Source organism: Peromyscus leucopus, chromosome 3 (genome assembly GCF_004664715.2).
Source record: "Peromyscus leucopus breed LL Stock chromosome 3, UCI_PerLeu_2.1, whole genome shotgun sequence".
Taxonomy (NCBI): domain Eukaryota; kingdom Metazoa; phylum Chordata; class Mammalia; order Rodentia; family Cricetidae; genus Peromyscus; species Peromyscus leucopus.
This window is the reverse complement of record NC_051065.1, coordinates 9,908,659-9,929,342: the sequence shown is the minus strand read 5'-3', so window position 1 is coordinate 9,929,342 and position 20,684 is coordinate 9,908,659. Positions and strand designations below refer to the sequence as shown.

General features: G+C 43.3%; 1 protein-coding gene across 5 annotated transcripts in view; it reads left to right on the top strand.

Moving 5' to 3' along the window:
- The first annotated feature begins 924 nt into the window (after positions 1-924).
- The window catches only part of Met (MET proto-oncogene, receptor tyrosine kinase), a 110,352-nt gene continuing 90,592 nt past the window's right edge, over positions 925-20,684 (top strand). For 2 of the 5 annotated variants that reach the window (XM_037203504.1, XM_028871764.2), the window contains exon 1: positions 1,074-1,146. The gene's annotated coding sequence lies outside the window, so the exon portion shown is untranslated. Of the gene's footprint in view, positions 1,039-1,068; positions 1,147-20,684 lie in introns of those variants that run through there. The other 3 variants (XM_028871765.2, XM_028871767.2, XM_028871766.2) reach the window with 3 other exon arrangements.

Below are 20,684 nucleotides of genomic sequence, written 5' to 3'. Positions count from 1 at the left end.
ATCTGAGTTTTTAATATTTAGAGACTTGAACTTCTGTGTTGGTTTTGTTGATTGCTATTTGTCTATTTAATCACCCTGTGTCCGGCTAGGAGAAAAAGTGAAAGTTAAAAGGAAGCCTCTGCTGGGTTTAAACTCCTGGGGTTCTTCCTCCAGAAATCTAGAGTTATTATAGTAGGGGATAATGGTTACAAAATGAAATCATTGGGACAATCCGCCCATGCACTCCCACCAGCGTCTGTGACAATGAGCCCCTTGTTTCAGGGGTGCCCAGATCTCTGTCCACACGGGTGAGAGCGAGGCCGCCACCGCGGGCGTGGGAGAGGCTGCATCCCCTGGTGCGCCGGGGGGGGGGGGGGGCACGAGGGGGGGGTTGTGCGTGCGCTCAGCGCGGGTGACACTCGCTGCCCGAGCACCAGGAGGGGGAGACTCGGGGCCGCTGATCTCCCGCTGGGCTTGCTTCAGACTCCAGAGCCGGGGAAGGAGGAGAAAGCGCGTAGCCGGGGAGAGGGAAACTTCGCCACCTAGAAAGTTTCACCTTGTCGAGGGCGGGGGGTGGGGCGGGGCTTGAGGAAGAGCGACCCCCCCAGGGCCAGGCGCACGGGTGGCGGGAAGGGCGGAGACGGTCCCCACCCACCCATCCATCCCCCCCACCCCCGGGTGCTGCCAGTCCCCACCTCCGGCCCTCCAGGGACCGGTGGGACAGATCGAGAGCGACAGGGACGAACGGACACGTGCTGGGGCGGGTGCCTGGGTCTCTCCTCGCCTCCAGCCCGGACGCGCCCGCCCGGGGCAGCGCCAATGCCCGGCTGAGTCACCGGCCGGGCAGGGCGCGTGTGGGAAGGGGCGGAGCAGTCTGAAGGCGCTCGGCGGGGTTCGGCCCGGGCCGCAGGTGACCCGGACAAGCCTCGCCGCCCGCAGCTCCCGAGCCGGGGTGACCTGGTGCGGAGCCAGATGCTGGGCGACCGCTGACTCGCCGGAGCAGGGCGGAGCGCGCGGGTGGTCCCCGCCGGCTGACTTGGCGCTCCCGGGCACCACAAGGTACAAACTCCAGCCGCGTCAATCCGGCACCCACCCTCTCCCAGCACCTCCGCTTTCTTTGTTCCGCTAAGGGAACTGGCTGCAGCTCCGCAGGGCAAGACCACCGAGGTGGGTGCGAGCTCGGGGGCTTGGGAAACTGAAGGGATGGGGTCGGGGAAGGTGCAAACAAGAATTGAGCTTGTCGCCTTAGGAGAGTGTTGTTGACGGCCACCTGTGTGACTCAGGGCGCTGGGAGCAATGGGTGCTCGAGGGCCGCTGTGGCTGGGCAAGTTTTACCCTTGTGTTCTGACTCAGCCCTTACAAAAGGGATCCGGTCACCCTGTCCAGGGTGATGGAACCTGCAAGGTTTGAGCTCAGCTATTTCCTTGTTCCCAGCCCGGCTTTATCTGCCGTATGTGGGGGGTCTTTCCAAAGGGCAGGTGTTCCTGGGATGGTCTGAATTTTTTATTCCTGGCAGACACGCAGAGTGTGTGTGATCCATCATTTTTGATCCCACTTGATCTTTTTGCTGGGACTCTGTGGAGGTGAAATACATTATAAGCAGAGGTCAGGCGGTCTGGCTAGTACCGGTATAATTATTAAAACACCAATGAAAGTACAATGCAGAATTTACTCCAAACTGTGGTTTCCCATTTCCTACCTTTTATGTTTTAGAAGAGCCATTTGCTAATTTGGCAGTTGGCAAGGGTTCCAGGGGCTCACGCATGAATGCGTGTCCAAGTGGGTTTCGCCTTATCAGAGGCTTGTGTTCAAAGCAGCTCAGAGGCAGAGTGAAATATTGTCAACTTTCTTAGGCAAAAGAATCAGGAGTCCCTAATTGCCAAGTTAAAACGGTCCGTGAATATGAGGAGATTGTAAAAGCTGTAACTGGAGAGAATATAGATGGAATTTTAAGAAGACTGTTCGCATTTTGTAGCTTTGGGTGGAGGTTTATTCTGTCGCTTCCAACAGCCAGCCACACACACACATTGCCATGCAAATGGATTCAGAAGAACATTATTTTCCTTTACAGCTCAAGTATTATAGCTGACTAATGAATTTTTTCTGCATGAAGATGATCTGAAAATGATGTACATGGTGTTTCCCTTTGCTACTGGGACATAAATTGTGCTTTTATGGGAACACTGTTAATGTTGCCTGGATTATTTACAGGTATATAGCTTTCCTCTCCAGCTGGAAGCGTACTCGGCTTTGTTCTCAAGTGTAAACTTCCACTGTGGAACAGAAATGAGGTGCCGTGGTCTCTGCCATTGCAGGCTGCCATATAGTCAATGTTTATTTCATTTGGACAGATAAATAACGCAAGTGTAATGTACATCTCCAATAAGAAATTTTATAGCACCCAAAATGTGTACCTACAAGAGTGTCATAGGTGCTTTAAATTCTGTGGTCAGTTTTCAAACTCAGCAGTGCATTAGTCAATAGTTATTAACTTAGCCGTATTCCACCGTAAGCAAGATGGATTTATAGCATGTCGAGGATGATCAGGCAACTGCTGCCTTTTCCCAGAGTGCTTTGTTCTTGATCATTTGCAACAGGGAGTTTACACTGGGATACACTACAGGCTCTGAGAACTGAGGGCAAGCTTTATCCGTAACAAAAAAGGAGAACTAGCGGCAGGCAGTTAATATGAAAGTTTAACGTGGTATTACTTTTAAGTCTACACTGAGAGGAAAATAACAATTTTCTCAACAAGGTAAATACCTACAATTTTATTATTTCTAAGACCATGTAAACAAATTCCCCAGGTTTTTCTTGAACTTTTTTTTTTAAAAAAAATGTTTTAATGAGGACTGCACTTAGAAAATCACTTAAAAGTCGATTTACGCTGCTGTTGATAGAAATAAATAGTTTACAATAGAATTAGTCGGATTTTCTTTTGCAAGTCCATGTAATAACCGCAGGTAAAGGTTTTCTCAGATGTGGTTTTCTCGGAACAAAGAGGATAACTCAGAAGGGCTGACACTGTGAGGCTCCCAAGTGCCACTCTCTGGGTCATACCCCTGGTCAGGCATGGCTAATCACGCATCCGGATCCCCTCCATTTCTGCACCCCTTTGCTTCTCATCTCTGTCCCTTGGCTTCACTCCCATTTCACTCACTTGTCTGGTTTCTTCTTCACTGGCATTCCGCGTGGTGATCGTCACCAGAGCCATCCCTACTTCTTTTCCCTATCCCTTGGGGGGGGGGTGTTTTGATGTGTACAGGTGCTTTGCCTGTATGCCTATCTGTGAACCATGTATGTTCCTGGTGCCCATGGAGTCCAGCAGAGAGCATCAGATCTCCAGCCTCCCTGATACCCTTTGGCCTACTGTGTTTGTGCCCGGGACTCCTAAAGTCCTTATCACTCTCCCTTAAGGGACAAGGTGGATACAGAAACTCAAGTGCAAGGGAAGTAGTTTCCTCTTCCTGACTGGTGTGTGTGGCAACTTTTGTCTGATACTGGGCCCCCAGGACAGAGTTTCACGGGTTTTTCTCAGTGCAAAATAACACCCAACTCTCAGTAATATGCAGTAGGCACCATGGCCAATATCAGTTTGGAATCATTTTAATTATGAGTTCTTAACACTTACTGATTCACTACTGAACTCACATTTTTTTTCTCACCAAAAATAGCAAAGAAGTTTACTGTGATCATTATCCATGCTGGTTCTAGGAGAATATCTAAAAATGGAGGAGGGAAATAAGATGTATCTGCCCTTGAGAAATTTACAGTCAAATTGTGTAGCTAGATAGCACACATATGAAATGGAGCTAGAATCCATAATTATTAAGGAAACATTACATGAAAAAGACACTCAGTCATCACTAAAATATGAAGACCCTCAGATGTCTAAGCTGCTTCTGCTCATTTCATTCTTCAGGGCCTCCAAGTTGAGCACAGCTCATCTTAAGGTCTTTAGGGTTCCACATTATAGACTAGGGAGCTGGCCTGAGCCTCACTCTGCTTCTCAGCCCATTCCCAGCCAACAGCAGAGGTTAGATCCGGTAAAACTTTCCACTGAGACACTGATTAGAGGCCAAGATGAGTACATTTCTACACCCTGGTAACACACCCAGTCCCCATCCCCCTCTCCCACCCACCCCACCACCCACCCTTGCCACCCCCCTCAATTTCCTTTTTTACTTTTCTCTTAACTTAAAAAAAAAAAAAAAAGCCTGTCTTCATATGTGTGGGGTCCTCTGCCCATTATCAGATTAAGAGCTATAAGTGACTTTGTAATCTGCCTGTCCATCAGAAAGCCCATTCTCAGATATTTCTTCAGCTGTGTTAAATTGCTTAACATTTATATTCCCCTTGGGTTTTGATTTAATAAAAACACCCAGTAAAATCAGACTCCTTTGCTCTTCAAGGGACAAAATGAAGAAAGTGTTTTTATAAGCTATAAAACGTAATTGAGCGAAGACTCACACGTGTAGTATTTGTAACAGGAGGTGTGAGCACTGTGAAATGAGAACAATCAACTTTAGAATCGCAGACCCAGGCCTATGTATTTCTTTCTGTGCTTGGATAGATGCGTGCTCCTACGTTTGTGCAGGTTATTCTCCATTTTAATTCGCATCTAATTGCTTAGCTACAGGGCCATATAGTAATTCTGTAAAAACCTATGGTCCATACAAATTATATCATAAGGGCGAAAACTGGACAGCGTGCTTCTGAGACATCGAGGAAAAGCGGTTGTGAGATGTGCCCTGAGCATCACAGGCACTGATGAAAGCCGAGCTCCTATTCTCTTAAAAATGTGACTGGTGTACTACACTGAGCATCTATGAGGCGTACTTGTAGTGTGCAATGTTTCTGTAGGAGATAAAGCCCTGCAAAACTGTGACCTCATGACACCCTCTTCTGTTGAGGGAGGCAAACAAGAAATCCGTAAATAAAACGCATGTTGTATGTTAGTGGTGAAGGAGAATGGGCACTGTCACAGGTAAGAAGGATGGGAGCGGTGATGGAAATCCAGCAATGAGATGTGGGAAGGGCCTCACATCAAGGAAGACCTCAGCCAGAACCTTAAGGAGATAGCGTGTGAACGCCAAGAGTCCCCTCCATAGTACCCTTGGGTTCTTGTGTTTTTCTGAAATTGCACACTTCACAGCTGTCCACAGTCTCTCATTTAGAAGGTGGGGTGTTCTTTAAAAAAATGCCTCCTATCAATAGCTTTAGCCCCAAAGATGAAGATACAAAGGTGTCCCAGACCTTTTGTTTATCACATGGGAAATGATTCATGTCAGTTCTCTACACTCATCAGGTCCAATATCAGAGATAGTGGCCCAGTAGGTTAAGAAGGCTTCTTAACTTTCTGCCCTGAGCCTGGCCCAGCGGAATTTGTGGGCAGGAAAGCCTATGTGGTCCTGGCTGGTCCTTTGCAGGGTGACAGGTGGGTGGCAGTGAGCAATGCAGCTGCTGATGGTGTGCAGAGCACTCCCGTCTGCTCCTCTCTCTGGGTCATTTGCCTTCTGGATTAAGACGCCACACTGGATCTCTCTCTTTTCTTCCTGTCCTGTATAAAGATTTGCAAACAGGGAGCTTAATTGGATAAAACTAACCATTTTCCCTAGGTGCTGACAGAAGTTCCACCCAAGGGGGGACGGTCACCTCTTGGCATCCATCATTGGATCCATCACGTGGCCTTTCTGGGTGTCATGAACCAACATGGTGGCTCTCTTGTAAATTTTCAAGAGAATCCACACGGCTCCCAGTTTCAAAATGTTAACTTGGTATGTTTAAAGCACTACACCTCCAAGAGGGGCTGAGAGTCTGCAGGCTAGATTTGGCCTCGTGTGGCCTGGACTGTGCCCTGCCCCACAGTGTGGCTACTTCCGGTACTGTCCAGTGGAGCAGCATGCACAGCCAGATCATCTTAGAATACCTTCTAAACAGAGCTCTTAGTTTTTCTAGAATTCTCAGGGGAAAAAAATTCCTACTGTGGAAAGTTAAGTCAAAAAAGAAAAGGCTATTTTATCATCCATCACCTATTAGAACGTATTTCCCTAACTGACCAGTCCACATGCTTTGCATCAGGCTATGGACATTTCTAAGCAACAGGATAATCTCGTTATTTCGTTCTTACACTGAGGCACTCGTTTTCTGAAACCTGAATCCATCATAACTTTGCATGTGAACTTCATTTCCAAGTTCGCCCCTTCGGACGAGGCTCTCCTCTTGGAATATTGGCTCTTTATTTTGGATCTGATTGAGCCTCTCCCTCTTTATTTTTTTTCCCCCTGCTATTGAAACTCAAAACGTGCAGTGCCTTGTTGGCTCTGCACACCCTTTCAAAGCAATCAGCTCAGTACTGCAATCTGCTTTTCCAAAGGAATAAAGCCTCATAGGTTATGTACGAACCTGTTTCCTCTAATCCTAAACATTAGCTAAAGTGCCGAGGCTAGCGGCCTTCCGGAAGGCCATTGTGTAAGAAAGGAAGACTATGTACTGTATGTTTTCCTACTATTTTAAATACAAACATAATCATACACCATAAAGCAGTGCATATATTAAGACTACAGCCCTTTTCCTGTTTTGAAATGATGCTGTGTTGCCCACTAGTTGGCAATCTGAGATAGCATCTAGGAGCTCAGGTCCAGTTTTTGAAGTTGTATATTAGAACAGAATGGCTTGGGGATCCAAAAATGATTCCAACTGCTGACCGTTGACATCAGGTAGTCGTCCAAACTCTGAGAGAGGGGTGGAGTGAATTTGTGTAGCAGAATTAGGAGAGCTAAGTCACCTCCTCTGAGGCCTGTTCACGTGGGAAAGAAAAGCCCAGCCAAGTGTTCGATCCATAAGACAACTCAAACTGACTTTTAAAAATAAGTTTTGGCTTAGCTTGAAGCCAGAGCATTTTCTCTCTTTGAGTTTTAAACCGAGGGGTCTTTTAAGGGAAATTTAATCCATGTGTTTTTGATTCACTAAACCTTAAACCATTACCCATAAACTGAATGTCCCTCTGAGCTCTTTGATGTCTATGAAATCTTTGAAACCATGGAAGTACCCACTGTTTTTCAAGAAAAAAAAAAAAAAGAAGCTGTTTTCTGCTGAGGGTTAGTAAATGGCATCTTTAAAAAGTCTGGAATATGTGTAAACTCTCAGCACAGCTTATTGAATGGCTACTAACACAATGTGAAAACTGTTAGTACCTTCAGAGACCTGCTTCCGGTGGTACCCAGCTGGAGTCCTTACCAATGCCAAGGAAATATTTTGACATTCCTCATCTTTCTAACATATATATGGTAAAACTCATATGTATATGTACCAAATATTCATCTTTTTTTCTTCTTTCACATTGTAAGTATTCAATAAATACCTAGTTGAGTATTAAGGGAATGACTTTTTCTTCAGTCCAGAACCTTTTACCTAATGCCAATCTTTGTAGTCAATATCAATATCCATCCGCCATGTCTTAGAATAAGATCTATTCCGAGTGTGTTGACCTGTTTCGGCAAATTTCAAAAATAAGCCATCTAACTAAATATATGACATTTATTGAAATTCATTTTATACCGTGAAGCAACTGGCTTGCAAAGAGTGCCGAAAATAGGAAGGAATTTCTAGGCTAATTTGATTAAATATTCTGTTGTTACCATATGCTTTCTGGAAATTGATTTTTCCCTCTTTTACTATTCCTGTCATCCTCCTTCCGCCCACCTTGACACTCTTACTGATTGAAAGCTGTGCACAGGAAGGGGAAGGAATATGTGTGCATAGGAAGAGCAGCGAGTTCAAACAGGCTTAGAAAACATATCCTATAGTTATAAACTTCTACCGTGTACAAGGGGGTGAGGGGTGCTATTGGTAATGGTAATTGCTGAATCGTAGTGGTGCTATTGGGTTTTGCTCCCAATAACATGGATGACACATCTTTGAACTCCATTGTGTGGAGAAAACCACCTTCTTGCTCTCGCTAGATTTCCCATTTGTGTGTGGTTTCTGGCAACTGTACTTCCCAACTGGACTCAACACTACATGTAGCTTTAAATGCAATTGAAATGCGCATGGATAAAATGCATGGCTGCTTTGCAGAGAGAGGGGAGGCACTGGACTGGAACAAGCAGTGAAATCTGTTTTGATGCCAGGCTTAGATTTCTAATTGGCCATCTTATATTACCCTCAGAAAACCATCCTCATTCAGAGCATGCAACATGTGGGGTAGCTAAATTTTGTGATTTCTTATATTTTGTGAGATGGGAGAGGAGAGGGAAATTATGCTATTACAATTATAGATTTCTTTTAGTTGACTCTGAAGGTTTGCTGCATCCATACATCATCAGTAAATCTTGTTTTGGCATTTCATTACAGATAACTGTGTATAAGGAGTAGCTTATTTATACAGCTTAGACTGGTCCGATTTTGTTCTCGTGCTTGGCTTAACCATTAATAATAATGATGTATTTTTTTATTACACAACTGTGTTGCAAGTATTTTAAGACTCCAGTTAAAAGGTCTTTTGGCTTGATAAATGAAGTACCTCTTTATATATTTGAGAGAATATGTAAAATTGTTCAGTTTAGAACATTTTTTGTGATAACTTTTATGACACAGATACAGAAAATCAATACTACCTGGAGTTTTTGATGGGTATTGGGTCAATGAGAAAACAGACATGAATGACAGGAAAACACTTCAAGGGTCAAGGTGCACTGTAAGTCACAGTGTCCAACGGGGAACCAGGCTGCCTGCTTGCTTGCCTTTTTTTAAAGGTATTTTTATTCTTGATAATTTCAATGTATTTTAATCATGTTCAGCCCCAATTCTTCTCCCTTAACTCCTTACAGATCCCCTCCCACCTCCTGGCACCCTACTTTATGTCCTTTCTTTAAAAAAAAATCTTATAGCCCATCAATTCTCAGTTGTGGTGTCAACCTACTAGAAGCCAGACCCTTAATGAAAACTGACTCTCCCCCAGAACCTGTCAACTTGCCATAACACTTCAGCTAGGAACGGGAGCTCATGGACCCCCTCCCTCTCCATCTGGAATGACTGGCTTGATCTTCTGCAGGTTTTGAGGAGGCGATCATAATTGTTCTGAGCTCCTGAGTCTAGTGTCCTATCGTGTCCAGAAGAGACTGCATTTTTCTGGTGCTCCTCAACCTCTGGCTCTTGGAATATTTCACCTGCTTCTTCCATTGTGGTTCCTGAGCCTGAGGGTAAGGGTCTGATATAGATTTCTCATTTGTGGCTGGGCACTTCGCAGGCATTTTGGATGATCCTTTTATGTTATTAGCCACCATGCACTGCATGAAGAAACTTCTCTGTTGAGGCCAGAGAGCTGCACTAGTCCATTGGTAGAGAGATACAAATTTAGAGGGAAATTTGGTACTATAACCATTTAGCAAAAATGATGGTAGTTGGTCCACTATTTTGGGCTTCACGGGGTGAAGGCTCCGCAGCCCAGATTTGCAGTTAACAGACATTTGGTTCCTCCTATGGCGTGATCCTTAAGTGCAATCGGAAGGTGGTTGTTTACCCCCTTAACTTTCCATGCACCCCTGGCTGTCTCTTGCTGGTCACAGGTTCACAGATGGAGAACGCTGATGAACCTTTTTCTCCCTCAAACAAGAGTAATGGCAATAAACTAAATTATTTTGGTGTCTTTGGGACATCTCTGGCCAACAGCTCAAGGGGAGGTATCTCACATCTGGCACTGGGCTTTCTATTTGGCAACCTATGTCTTCTGGGATGAACATGATCTGGTATGTAGGGTAGCTCCCACAAATCCTTGCTATAAGTTTTTTGTTTGGTTGGTTGGTTTTTCGAGACAGGTTTCTCTGTCCTGGATCTCGCTCTGTAGACCAGATTGGCCTCAAACTCACAGAGATCCACCTGGCTCTGCCTCCCAAGTGCTGGGATTAAAGGCTTTCGCCACCTCTGCTTAGTGCCATAAGTTTTGATAGATGCCATCGTGGTGCCATCACAGTAAGATCTGGAGCATCTCTATCACTGCTGCAGGACCATGGGCTCATTTGTGGTTCATCCTTCATCCTCCTGCTTGACTCATTTTCTGGGACTTCAGAAACAAAACAAAACAAAACCCAGCAGAGAGTATAAACTTTTCTACACCAGCCCCTTTTACAGCACAGTTATTTTGGATTCGTCTGTGTCTGGGATGTGTCAAGGATTTGCACCTTTGCATTGCTGGAGTCTTCTGTTGATGTTTCCATGTATGTGGTGGGATAAGCAGGTATGTGCACCTGCAGCCCATGTGGAGGCAAGAGGTTGGTGTCTTCCTCCACTGCTCTCCAGCATCTCTCACTGAACTTGGAGCTTGCCATCTATAGGAATACATATGAAGCGTATAAAATAAGTTTCTACATGGCTTTCTCAAACATCCTCAGTGTTAGCTGGTCCACCCCAGATCCCTCCTCTGCCCCACCCTTCCATCCCTCCCTCCACTTAAACCTCTCCCCATTATTCCCCTTGTCCCCCTTAATATGGCCTCTGTTCTATTAGCCCTCCTCCCTGGGGATCTTTCTTTACTTTCCCCGTCAATGGCCTCTTTCTAGTTTCCCTCTTCAATAGGTACTCCAAATTAAACACAAAATCTAGAATGATTTGATACTAGGATCCACATATCAGTGAGAACATGCAGCATTCGTCTTTCTACATTACCTCATCCAGTCTTCTGTTTTCTAACTCCATGTGTTTACCTGCAAATTTCATCATTACATTTTTCTTCATAGCTAAATAAAATTCCATTTTAATATAGGTATCACATTTCATTCACCAGTTGGTAGGCATCTAGGCTGCTTTCATGTTACAGATGTTGTGACTGAAGCAACTACGGACATGGATGTGCAGTTACCTCTGTAGTAGGAAATAGAGTCCTTTTGATATATGCCCAGAAGTGGTACAGTTGGGCTAAATCGTAGAGCTGCTGTCACACTCATGCCTTCGGCTGCTGCATCGGTTTTCTCTCCCACAATCAGTGTGTGAGTGTTCTCCTTTCCCACATCCTAGCCAGCATTTGTTGTCGTTCATTTTCTTTATCCTAGCCGTTCTGACCGGAGTAAGATGAAATCTCAAAGTACTTTTAATGTGCATGTCTCTGATGGCTGATGATGATGAACACTTATCAAAATATTTCTTAGCCATTTTTATTTCTTCTTCTGAAAACCCTGTAAGGTTCCATAGCCCACTGCTAATTGTTGCCTTCATCCTCAATGGGAAAGAGGCAATGGAAATCAACAATGGAAGCCTCACGTGTGCACACACTCGTGTGTGCACGCACTTGCGCACACCTACACACACACACACACACACACACACACACACACACGTCAGGGAGTCGGCAGAGTCTAAGCTTCCCTTCTCTTCTGTCACACATGCTTTAATTCTTACAGAAGGTAGACTGTCATCTGTATTATTGTTTGAATATGGTTGTGTCACCCAAAAAGTCCATGAATAAGGAAATTTTCCTTAAGGTGCAAGTAGGTGGAGGTGGTATAGATCTTAAAAGGTGGGTAGCAGTAGAGAATACGTAGTTTACTGGAGCCTTGAGGAACACCACTATCCCTCTGGTCCCTGGCTCCAGGTGTGAGCACCCAGCTTAATATACTCTAGTCACCATTATCTGTTGTTCCCCGTGAAATCCTCACCAAAACTGCTCCATGCCCATGAGGCTGCAAAACTATGAGCCAAGTAAACCTTTTCTCCATAAAGTCAGCTGCCTCACATATTTCATTGCAAAGCTTACTAACATAACTATCCAGATGTAAACTGGCCTCTATGTTTATCCTATCTTTGTCTACCAGTAAGAATAGCAGGCATGCAAGGCAGAAACGCAGCTTTTATTATCAGTGGCATGTTCTAAGCACTCTGCAATCAACTCTCATACCGTGTGTCAAGTTCATCTTTTCAGAGACAATCATGACATTAAACTCAACAAGTTTGTAAACTTTTTGTACCATTTATATAGAAATTTTTTCTATCCTATAGAATCACTATACTGTATGAATTATTATCGTGAACAAAAGCTATGGTCTTAAGAACCATATCTGTGATCCTTTTCTACTGAAATATCATCTGTTGTGGCTGTGAATTAGCGTCCCTTGAGGATGTATCTGGAAGCCTTTCTTTGGATGTTCGCTATAAGGGAGTCCATGCTCGAGTGTATCAGGAATGAAAAGTTCATATATTGAATAAACTTAGACAGTGATCTAAAGATTTGAGGAAAATGCACGTTACTTCCTTCCTTCTGTCCAAAGAGAACCTGTTGTTTACACACTATTTACATAACACAAAGACAGCCAACAAGTATATGTCATTTAAAAGCTAGAAGAGTCCTTAGTTTAAACATTCATCAGCTATCGTTGGTTGACGGGGGAAGAACTTCAAGCAGAAATGAATATACATTTTGGACTTCTCAGAAATGCTTTTCTGTCATGTCAAAATTATTTCAGTCTGACTAGCACATATTTAGATTGTCCCTTGCAATCTGTATGTCAAAGCCCAGTGACTTTTAAGCACTCATCTGGTCTTCAAGGAGCTTTTTAAAAATGCTCTTTAAATCACCAGAAAAATACAGATAAAATCCCAGGCAGTTTCATTAATGGCACTGAAAGGTGGCAGCCCTTGAATCTGTGTCATACATTGATTAATTATTTTCCAACTGCTATGAAACATTCTAAGTGAATAACTAGACTGGAATTCAGGATCAAGGCTCCCTCACAGTTCCTAAAACGGTTTTGCTTTTCAGAGTTAGATGATCATTATATCTGATTCATTTCTTCAACATCTTTAGGTCGTTGGCTTTATTGAAGAGAGAGGAGTATCTGTTTTGATGTGTTTGCTTTCCCCAGAAGTTATTTCTTCCAGATTTCAATAAATCTCATTCAGAGATAATAATAATCAGAGCCTGGCATTTCCTCTTAATAAAGGGCCATGGATCTGATGAATTATGTAAACATTATAAGGAATTTGCTACAGAGGTCATAATCGTGTAGCCATCTGCTTCTCAACTCAGCCTGCTCACTCTGTACAAGCTCAGTGGGAACAGGCTTTAAGTGCTAACAGGCTTAAAGCTAAGTGCTTTAAGATGGGAGCATCCTGAAACAGTTTTGTTCTTGGTCCCCCCATCTTTGGCCAGTCTACAACGAGTTCTTCCTCTACAGGTCTCTACCCCATCTTTCCACTGCAATGACTGCAAACTATGATCATTCTCTCAAGTTCTCAGTTGTCTATGGCTTTCCTTATTCTCAATGCAAGATCTCTTTTCTTATTTGCAGAGTAACAGAAGCCCATTTGATCTCCCCGTCACTCATTATTCCCTCCTTGAGTATGTTTCAGAGAGTGAAGTGGTCTTTTCAACCTATGATCCTGATCCCAGTCTCCCCCGCACCTCTGATCACCTTGATCTGCCTGCCCTGTCCTCCTTTCAGCCCCTCCCTTCCTATCCTTAAGGTCTCTGCAACCATTTTTCATTCAGTCCGTTTGCAACTAGCTGCCGCTTCAAGAAAGAAATAAAACACAGATGTAAGGCGTGCTGATAGGATCTTGAATACACAGTTGCCTAAGTAGTTGCTCTGATTTTCTTATCTTTTAAGAAAGAGTTATTGAAAATATATGTGTACCCTGTTTTCTCTGCTTCCTTTATTCCTATTCACCGCCTGACTCATTTGATTCAAGTAGTCTCTTCCATATGCCAAGAAAGTCTGCTTGTTGCCAAAGCTAATGGACATTTGTTTTATTCCCACTCTCCCCCTCTGTAGACTACACTACACTCTGTGATGTATGTCTAATTTTTTCCCTCCTTCTTGAAAGCTCTGCTCTAGCTATGAAAAAAAATCATCCAAACTAAGCCTCTTATGTCTCCATGTTTCCTTTGTTTACAATTTTTCTTTATATCTTTGGAATAAAGGCAGTGCTCTCCATTACCCGAAATGCTTGGGGTCAGAAATATTTCAAATTTTAGGGTTTTAGAATATCTCCATAGACTTTGTTAGGTGAGTGGCCCTAATAAATATCCAAAATTTAAAAATGCTCCAAAATTCAAAACTTTTCAAGTGTGCAGGTACTCAAAAAATGGCCGATTTTAGAGGGTTTTACATTCTTGATTTTTGAGGGACTGGAGAGATGGCTCAGTGGTTAAGAGCACTGGCTGTTCTTTCAAAGGTCCTGAGTTCAATTCCCAGCACCCACATGGTGGCTCACAACCTCTGTAATGAGATCTGTTGCCCTCTTCTGGCCTTTAGGCAAAATATGCAGACAGAACATTATATACATTCTTGATTTTGGGATTATGGATATTTACGCTGCATAAAGTTTAAGTGCATTGCTCTCACATTGAAGACTACAGCATTTCAAGTTCAGATGAACCAATGGCCCACAAATTTCTGTCTTTGACTCTTTCTTTTCCTTAGACTACCATTGACAGGTTGAAAGACACTTCCACCTGAATGACCAGCTGGTGCCTTAGAACTATTAATTAAACCATCTTGACATCTCAGACTCTCTTATGATCAGTAGCTATGCTGAACCATTAGCACATAAATGTTCTCCCTTTCTAACATCTCCCTGGTCCTGTCATCCCTTTCTGTCTAAATTTACAAACTGTATGCTTTCAGATATTAGTTGAATTGTTTATTATTTTTTGCTATATGTACTTACTTAAGTGCCATGTAATGACAACAGTTAAGGAGTTGACGCCAAAGCTCACAGGCTAGAAGGAAACACTCATTACCGTGCAGTGTGATGAGGGTGAGATGAGGGGAAGGCACCTGAGAAAGCTCCTGTTTTCCTGTAGAAGGCAAGAGCATCATCAAGAAGACTTCCCGGCTGGGTCTCCTAAGGCTAGACCTTAAAACAGAAGAGGATTAATTATCCAGGTGAGGTAACAGAAGAGTGCTCTGTAAAGAAATCCACACATGCCAACACCCAAAGTGGGAGAGCACATTGCTTGCTTTAAACACTGGAGAATGGAATGGTTAGTTTAAGCAATCGCAAGGGTAAGTCTGGAAAGATCACGTGTGGCTTTCAAGATTTCCAAAGGTGGTGACTTTTTGTTCAGTAGAAAAACAACTTAATCAGATTTTTCGTTCAGAAAAAAAAGTCTCTCGTACATTGTCAAACAGATCATCAAGACAAGAGTGGAGAGGGAAAAACAGCTAGGAAACCAGCAATGTAGGTAAGAGGTGACCCTGAGCAATAAGACAGGCATGTCTGCCATACCTGCAATTGGGAGTTCAGTATGCTGACTGAAAATGCAGGAGATGTGAGGCACAGATACGATAGCAAGTGAAAGAGCAGGTGTGGTGGGGATAAGTATAGGTTCCACAAGGATCTGCAACTGCTCTTTCGGCATGACTTACCCATCCTGTTCTTCCAGCCCATTAGCATTGTTGACCCCAGCCTTTACTTCTACACTTCTTATCATCTATGCTCTTTTCCTTTTAGAGTGTATTAATCCCTCACTTGTTGCTGTAACAAAATGCATAACAAGAAGCAAGTTAGGGGAGAAGGAGGCTCTTTTGGTTGGTGGTTGGTGGTTTGCAACAATATAGCCCATCATGGCTGAGAAAGCACGGTGGTAGAACAAAAGGCTGATGGTCACATCGTGTCCACAATCAAGAAGCAAAAAGCGATGAATGCTAGTGCAGAGCTTGCTTTCTCCTTTTTTCCTTTCTGTTTAATCTGTAACCTAACATTTGGGTAGGTCTTTCCTCCCCTGTTAGACCTTTCTGGAAACATGCTCACAGGCATATCCAGAGGCACGTCTACTAGGTGATTCCAAACCCACTGAAATCGACCCTGAAGATTAACCATCATGGTGGTCTCCCCCAACTCCCTGTCTTTTCACACCATCTTCATGCTGATTGCTTCTTAACTTAAGTCTTTAGCCTAGACCTGTATTCTCCATTCTGAGACACAAATATTCCACCACATGCCCAACAACTCTTGGCTGTTTAAATAGTACTTCAACTGTGAACACAACCAAACTGGCTTCTTCACAGCCCCATAAAACTCCTGGTCTTAAACCTCACTGGTTGTCCTAACTCCTTGCATCTCCGTGTCTGCAACTGGGGGAACCATTCTCCTTATTATAAAATCTGTATTTTTATTTCCCTTTTTAATCACACACTTGATATTTTAATTCCATTCTCTCTGTCATCAAAATGTATAGCCACCATTCAGCCATTTCAGCCAGAAAGAAACTGATGATTTCCTTCTCTGCCAGGCCAATCCATCACAGTGGGACTGCGTCCACAGTCTGCCACTGGCTTCCTGCCTCACCCTGTGTCATGCCATTCAGTTAGCAGCCGTCTTCCTTCACGCGTTCAAGGTGATTCCATTCAGACCTAAGCACCTCCCCCCATCCACACCCTGTACTGTTCCTCATTTCATTCCAACAAAAGCCAGATTCTCACAGCTGCTTACGAGGGCCCTACAGTTCTAATTCTTTGTCTTTCTTGACTTCATCTTTCAGTTGCCAAGGCTCAGGCACAAACACACTAAATGTGTCCCTTGTTCCTGCTTCTTGCCTCTGCTCAGAAATTTCATCTCTTTTCACATGTCATTTGACTGAGTTCTCCCTCCCTCAACCTTTTCCTCAAAAGGCACCTACACAGATTTTCAAAGCCACAGACTTCTCCCTGTGCCCTCCCTGGAGACAGTCCAGTCCTCCAGACACTGTCAACTTCTAATATACTCTACATCCAGCTTGCTTATGTGTATTGTTGCCCGAATGTCTCTGTTAGTAAGTGCTTCTCATAAGAACTGGAGTGTTTGCCTGTTTACTGATGTATGCCAAGCACACAGTAGGGCCTCGACGAACATGTACTGAATTCAATCTAAGTAGCTGTTGAATAGACAAAACTAACGCGGAGAGATGGATTTTTATACCCCCTGCTGATGAGGGTAAGAAGACACTGATCTAGGGAGTCCATAATTTATTCTCCTCGATCTTCACCCTTGTGCTGTAGCAAGCTTTCTCATCAGGACCGCCAGCCTTCAAATAACAACACAGAGACTGGTTAATTATGCAAGCGTGGCCTTAGCTTAGGCTTGTTTTTAACTAGCTCTTACAACTTAAGTTATAAACCCATTTTTAATATTCTACGTTCTCTCGCATGCAGCCCACCCTGCTTCCTCCCTGTCTCCTCGTGTCTCTCTCACACCTAGATTCATCTCCTACTTCCTCTCTGTCTCTCCAGAAATCCCACCTATAACTCCTGCCTAACTATTGGCCATTCAGCTTTTTATTACACCAATCACAGCAAATACATCTTACACAGCATCCAAATATCCAACAACATTGAGCCTGGATGGTTGAGTGCCCCTCTGCACTGTGCTACAGCCTTTGGCTCCTTCCCACTTCGGTCTCCTCACTGTATGGTCACCAAAATGGGATGTATGTGCTAATTTCCCTAGCCATTGGCTCCCACCTACAAATAGAACGCAGAGCCCTCACCAGAATGCATGAAGTTCTCTGTGATTTGTCAGTTTCAACCACGCCAGCCCCTCCCACACAGCCTCGTTACTACTGTATTCAGAAAAGCCATGTACCTTGTCCTCAAGGTGCCTGTATATGAGTTCTTACAGGCCAAAGTGTTTGTGCCTAGCTTAACTGTTGAGCAAGTCATTTACCTTCATGTCATTACCTAGCTTAAACTATCTCTGCTTTCTGGGATGCCTTTAGCTTTCCTTCTCTTTGTGCTCCTCCAACGGTAGCACTGGTAGGGGTGGGGTGTGGCTAGGACACCTAGTCATCACGGCAGTGACTCCTTAAGTGAAAAGGGTCATTTAAGAAGTCTATTCCCTCTTCTTGCTCTTCCCTTCCTCAAACATGCACCTTACACAAGAGCAAGAGCATGTGTGTGTGTGTGTGTGTGTGTGTGTGTGTGTACACACACACACACACACACACACACACACACACGCACGCGCGTGCGCACGCGCACACACACACACACACAGCCCTGAGTTATTTTCTCTTCAATTGATCAGTCATATCAGTGCAATGCTGAGCACAGTTGTTTTTAAGTTGTCCTAACCTTTAGGTTTATTGATTTTTTTTTCAAGCATCCAGGGTGTTTACTGAATATTAGAAATGGGGTCTCATACTTACTTTTCTGCCCTGTCCTATTTTCATAGGGATTGGGTTGCTTGGCATTCTCTGTTCATTTGAAGATATTTAATTTTTATTTCGTAGAAAATGTGCTTAGTTCTTTATTTTCTGATGGTCTATTGATCGCAACATGTTTGTATGCTTTTGATTTTTCTCCCAACATAATTGCACTATTTTCACTCATGAAAATCCTCACCTGCAGAAAGTAACAGTCCAGTCTGGTAATTCCGTTCATTGACAGTAATATCACAATTTTTACTTTACTTAGAGAAAAAACTATTGTATAATTCAGCTTCAAAACCGAGACCTAATTCAGTTCGCTCCAGAGTCTGCTAGCTAGTGTCAACGTCCTAGGAAATGTTCCCAGATGTGAGCAAAATAGAGTTGAGAACTAAGTGAGGAGTGTCCTAGAAAGAAAGGCCCACCTGATCTAACACCTTGTGTCTCCTCCACCCTTGTCCCCTTCCTTCCTGGATATGGTTTCTTTCCTATGGCGCAGCCACCATGACGAAAGTGGATCCACTGACTGCCTGTTTCCCCGCGCAGCTGTTGGATTTTTGCCTTGTGCAAACCCAGAGGAAACAGATCCGCCAATAGTGTTCCATGCCTTTAATCCTAGCACTAGGAGGCAGAGACAAAAAGAAGGGCAGTTTGAGACCGGCCTGAACAACGTACAAGATCTTGTCTCACTCAAAAGATAGTGAAGGGGAGGAAGGGAAGGGGGGAGGAAGAAGGAAGGAAAGAAGTGGGTTAACCCACGCTTGAGCACAGCTCCCCCATTTGGAACTAGAACACTCCTTCTGCCCAGGACACTTTCCACTCCCACCCCAGACAGGGGGGATGTCTGATTCACGAGTGAGCAATGTATTGGCTTCCTTTCCTCTGGATGTGCCTCCCTCTTGGTTCCCATTCTGACTGCCCAGTCAGGTTCATCCTCTCCAAACTCTGCCTGTGAATGTAGCAGGAAAGGGTTGCTAAGCTTAGTTTATTTTAACTTACATATGTAGAAAGATGTAATCTGTGAGTTTATTTTATTCACTGTTCCTGGCTTAAGCGAACAAAATCTGATAGAGCATTTACACAATCTGAATTATAAACTTCCATTCATCTATTAGACCAAAAAAAAAAAAACTGCTTTTGATTTCAAATCTTTTAGCATGTTCTTAACAATGTGGGAGTTCAACCTCCGCATTTCTGAGGATAACGAAATGTTCTTGTATGAGCTACCATTTATTAATGGGGTAAATGCCTGTCCATCAATTAGGATTCTGACAATTCAATGAATGCTCTGAATGGTATTTTTTTTTACAACATGCACAATAGTAAAACAAATGTCCATTTATTCTTTTTTCCCAGAAGTTGGATGTTTTCAGCCATTCTTAAAAGAACAAAGATGTTTGCTAACAGATTATGAATTTATGAGACAAAATTCTTGAGGATAGAATGCATTCTATTCTTTTAATCTTTACTCTTCCATATCAGGCTTAGACAAAGATCTTAATCATATATTGAAAGTAGAAAATGCACAATTGGCTTTTTCTTAGGCTAAAAGTCTGTCATTTTCATCTTCTAAAATGATGATCAGGAGAAGGGCTGAGATAACCACACAAGAATGAGATGAAAAGTATTATCTATTTAAAGAAACATTTGTATAACGCCCAAGAAAGTGCTTAGAGCCACCCCTGGTCCCACTCAATATCACGCATGCATATTATTCTAGCACCAATTTTAACGTTTTCTTCTATAGCCATCTATATCTGAATCTTTAATAAATATACAGATCTAGATCTTTTTTATGAAATTTCATGTAATGTACAAGTTCTGTAACCTTTCTCTAAAAAATAAATAAGAATGTTTATGCCCTTTGAAAGTTATACCTTCATATGATATTTAAAATCACTTGATGAACTCAGTCACCCTATTGATCCCATTTAAAACAACACATTTTAGATATATAACAGCAGCAAAATAAATAAAAATAAGAAATTGTGCACAGTTTGCAAATATGTATGTGTTAGGGAACCAAACTCTTAAAAACTGAGTCAAGCCTGGTGGTCCATGCCTTACTCCTAGCTACTGAGGAAGCTGGGATGGAAAGATCTCAATTTGAAGGTATGCTTGGACCACAGAGAACGTTCAAAGGCAGCATAGACTATGCAGCAGGACTGTCTAGAACCAAAGGGCCAGGGGTGTAGCTACATAGAAGAGCATTTGCCTCACATGTAAGCATTTGGTTCAAATCCCAGTACAATTAAATAAATAAATAGAAAGGAAGGAAAACAAAGAGCAAGCAAGCAAAAGACAGAAAACTGTCTGACTCCCAAGATAAATAGATTCCATCTAAGTCTCTTCATTCCAAGGTATGTTTGTTTCAAGAGGTGGTCACTCCCTCATTTTTCTCTACACGTTTACAACTAGGGTTGTCATTTAAATATATTCATGGGACATGCTTACACTAAAAAAGAATCCAGTATTTGAGATTTAAATGGGTCTCCTCCACTTTCACTTCCTAAATCTCTGTGGGGATATGGGCTTACTCCTTAAACTTGCGGTTCCCGCTCGGCCCTTACTGTGGCCTCTGTCTCGG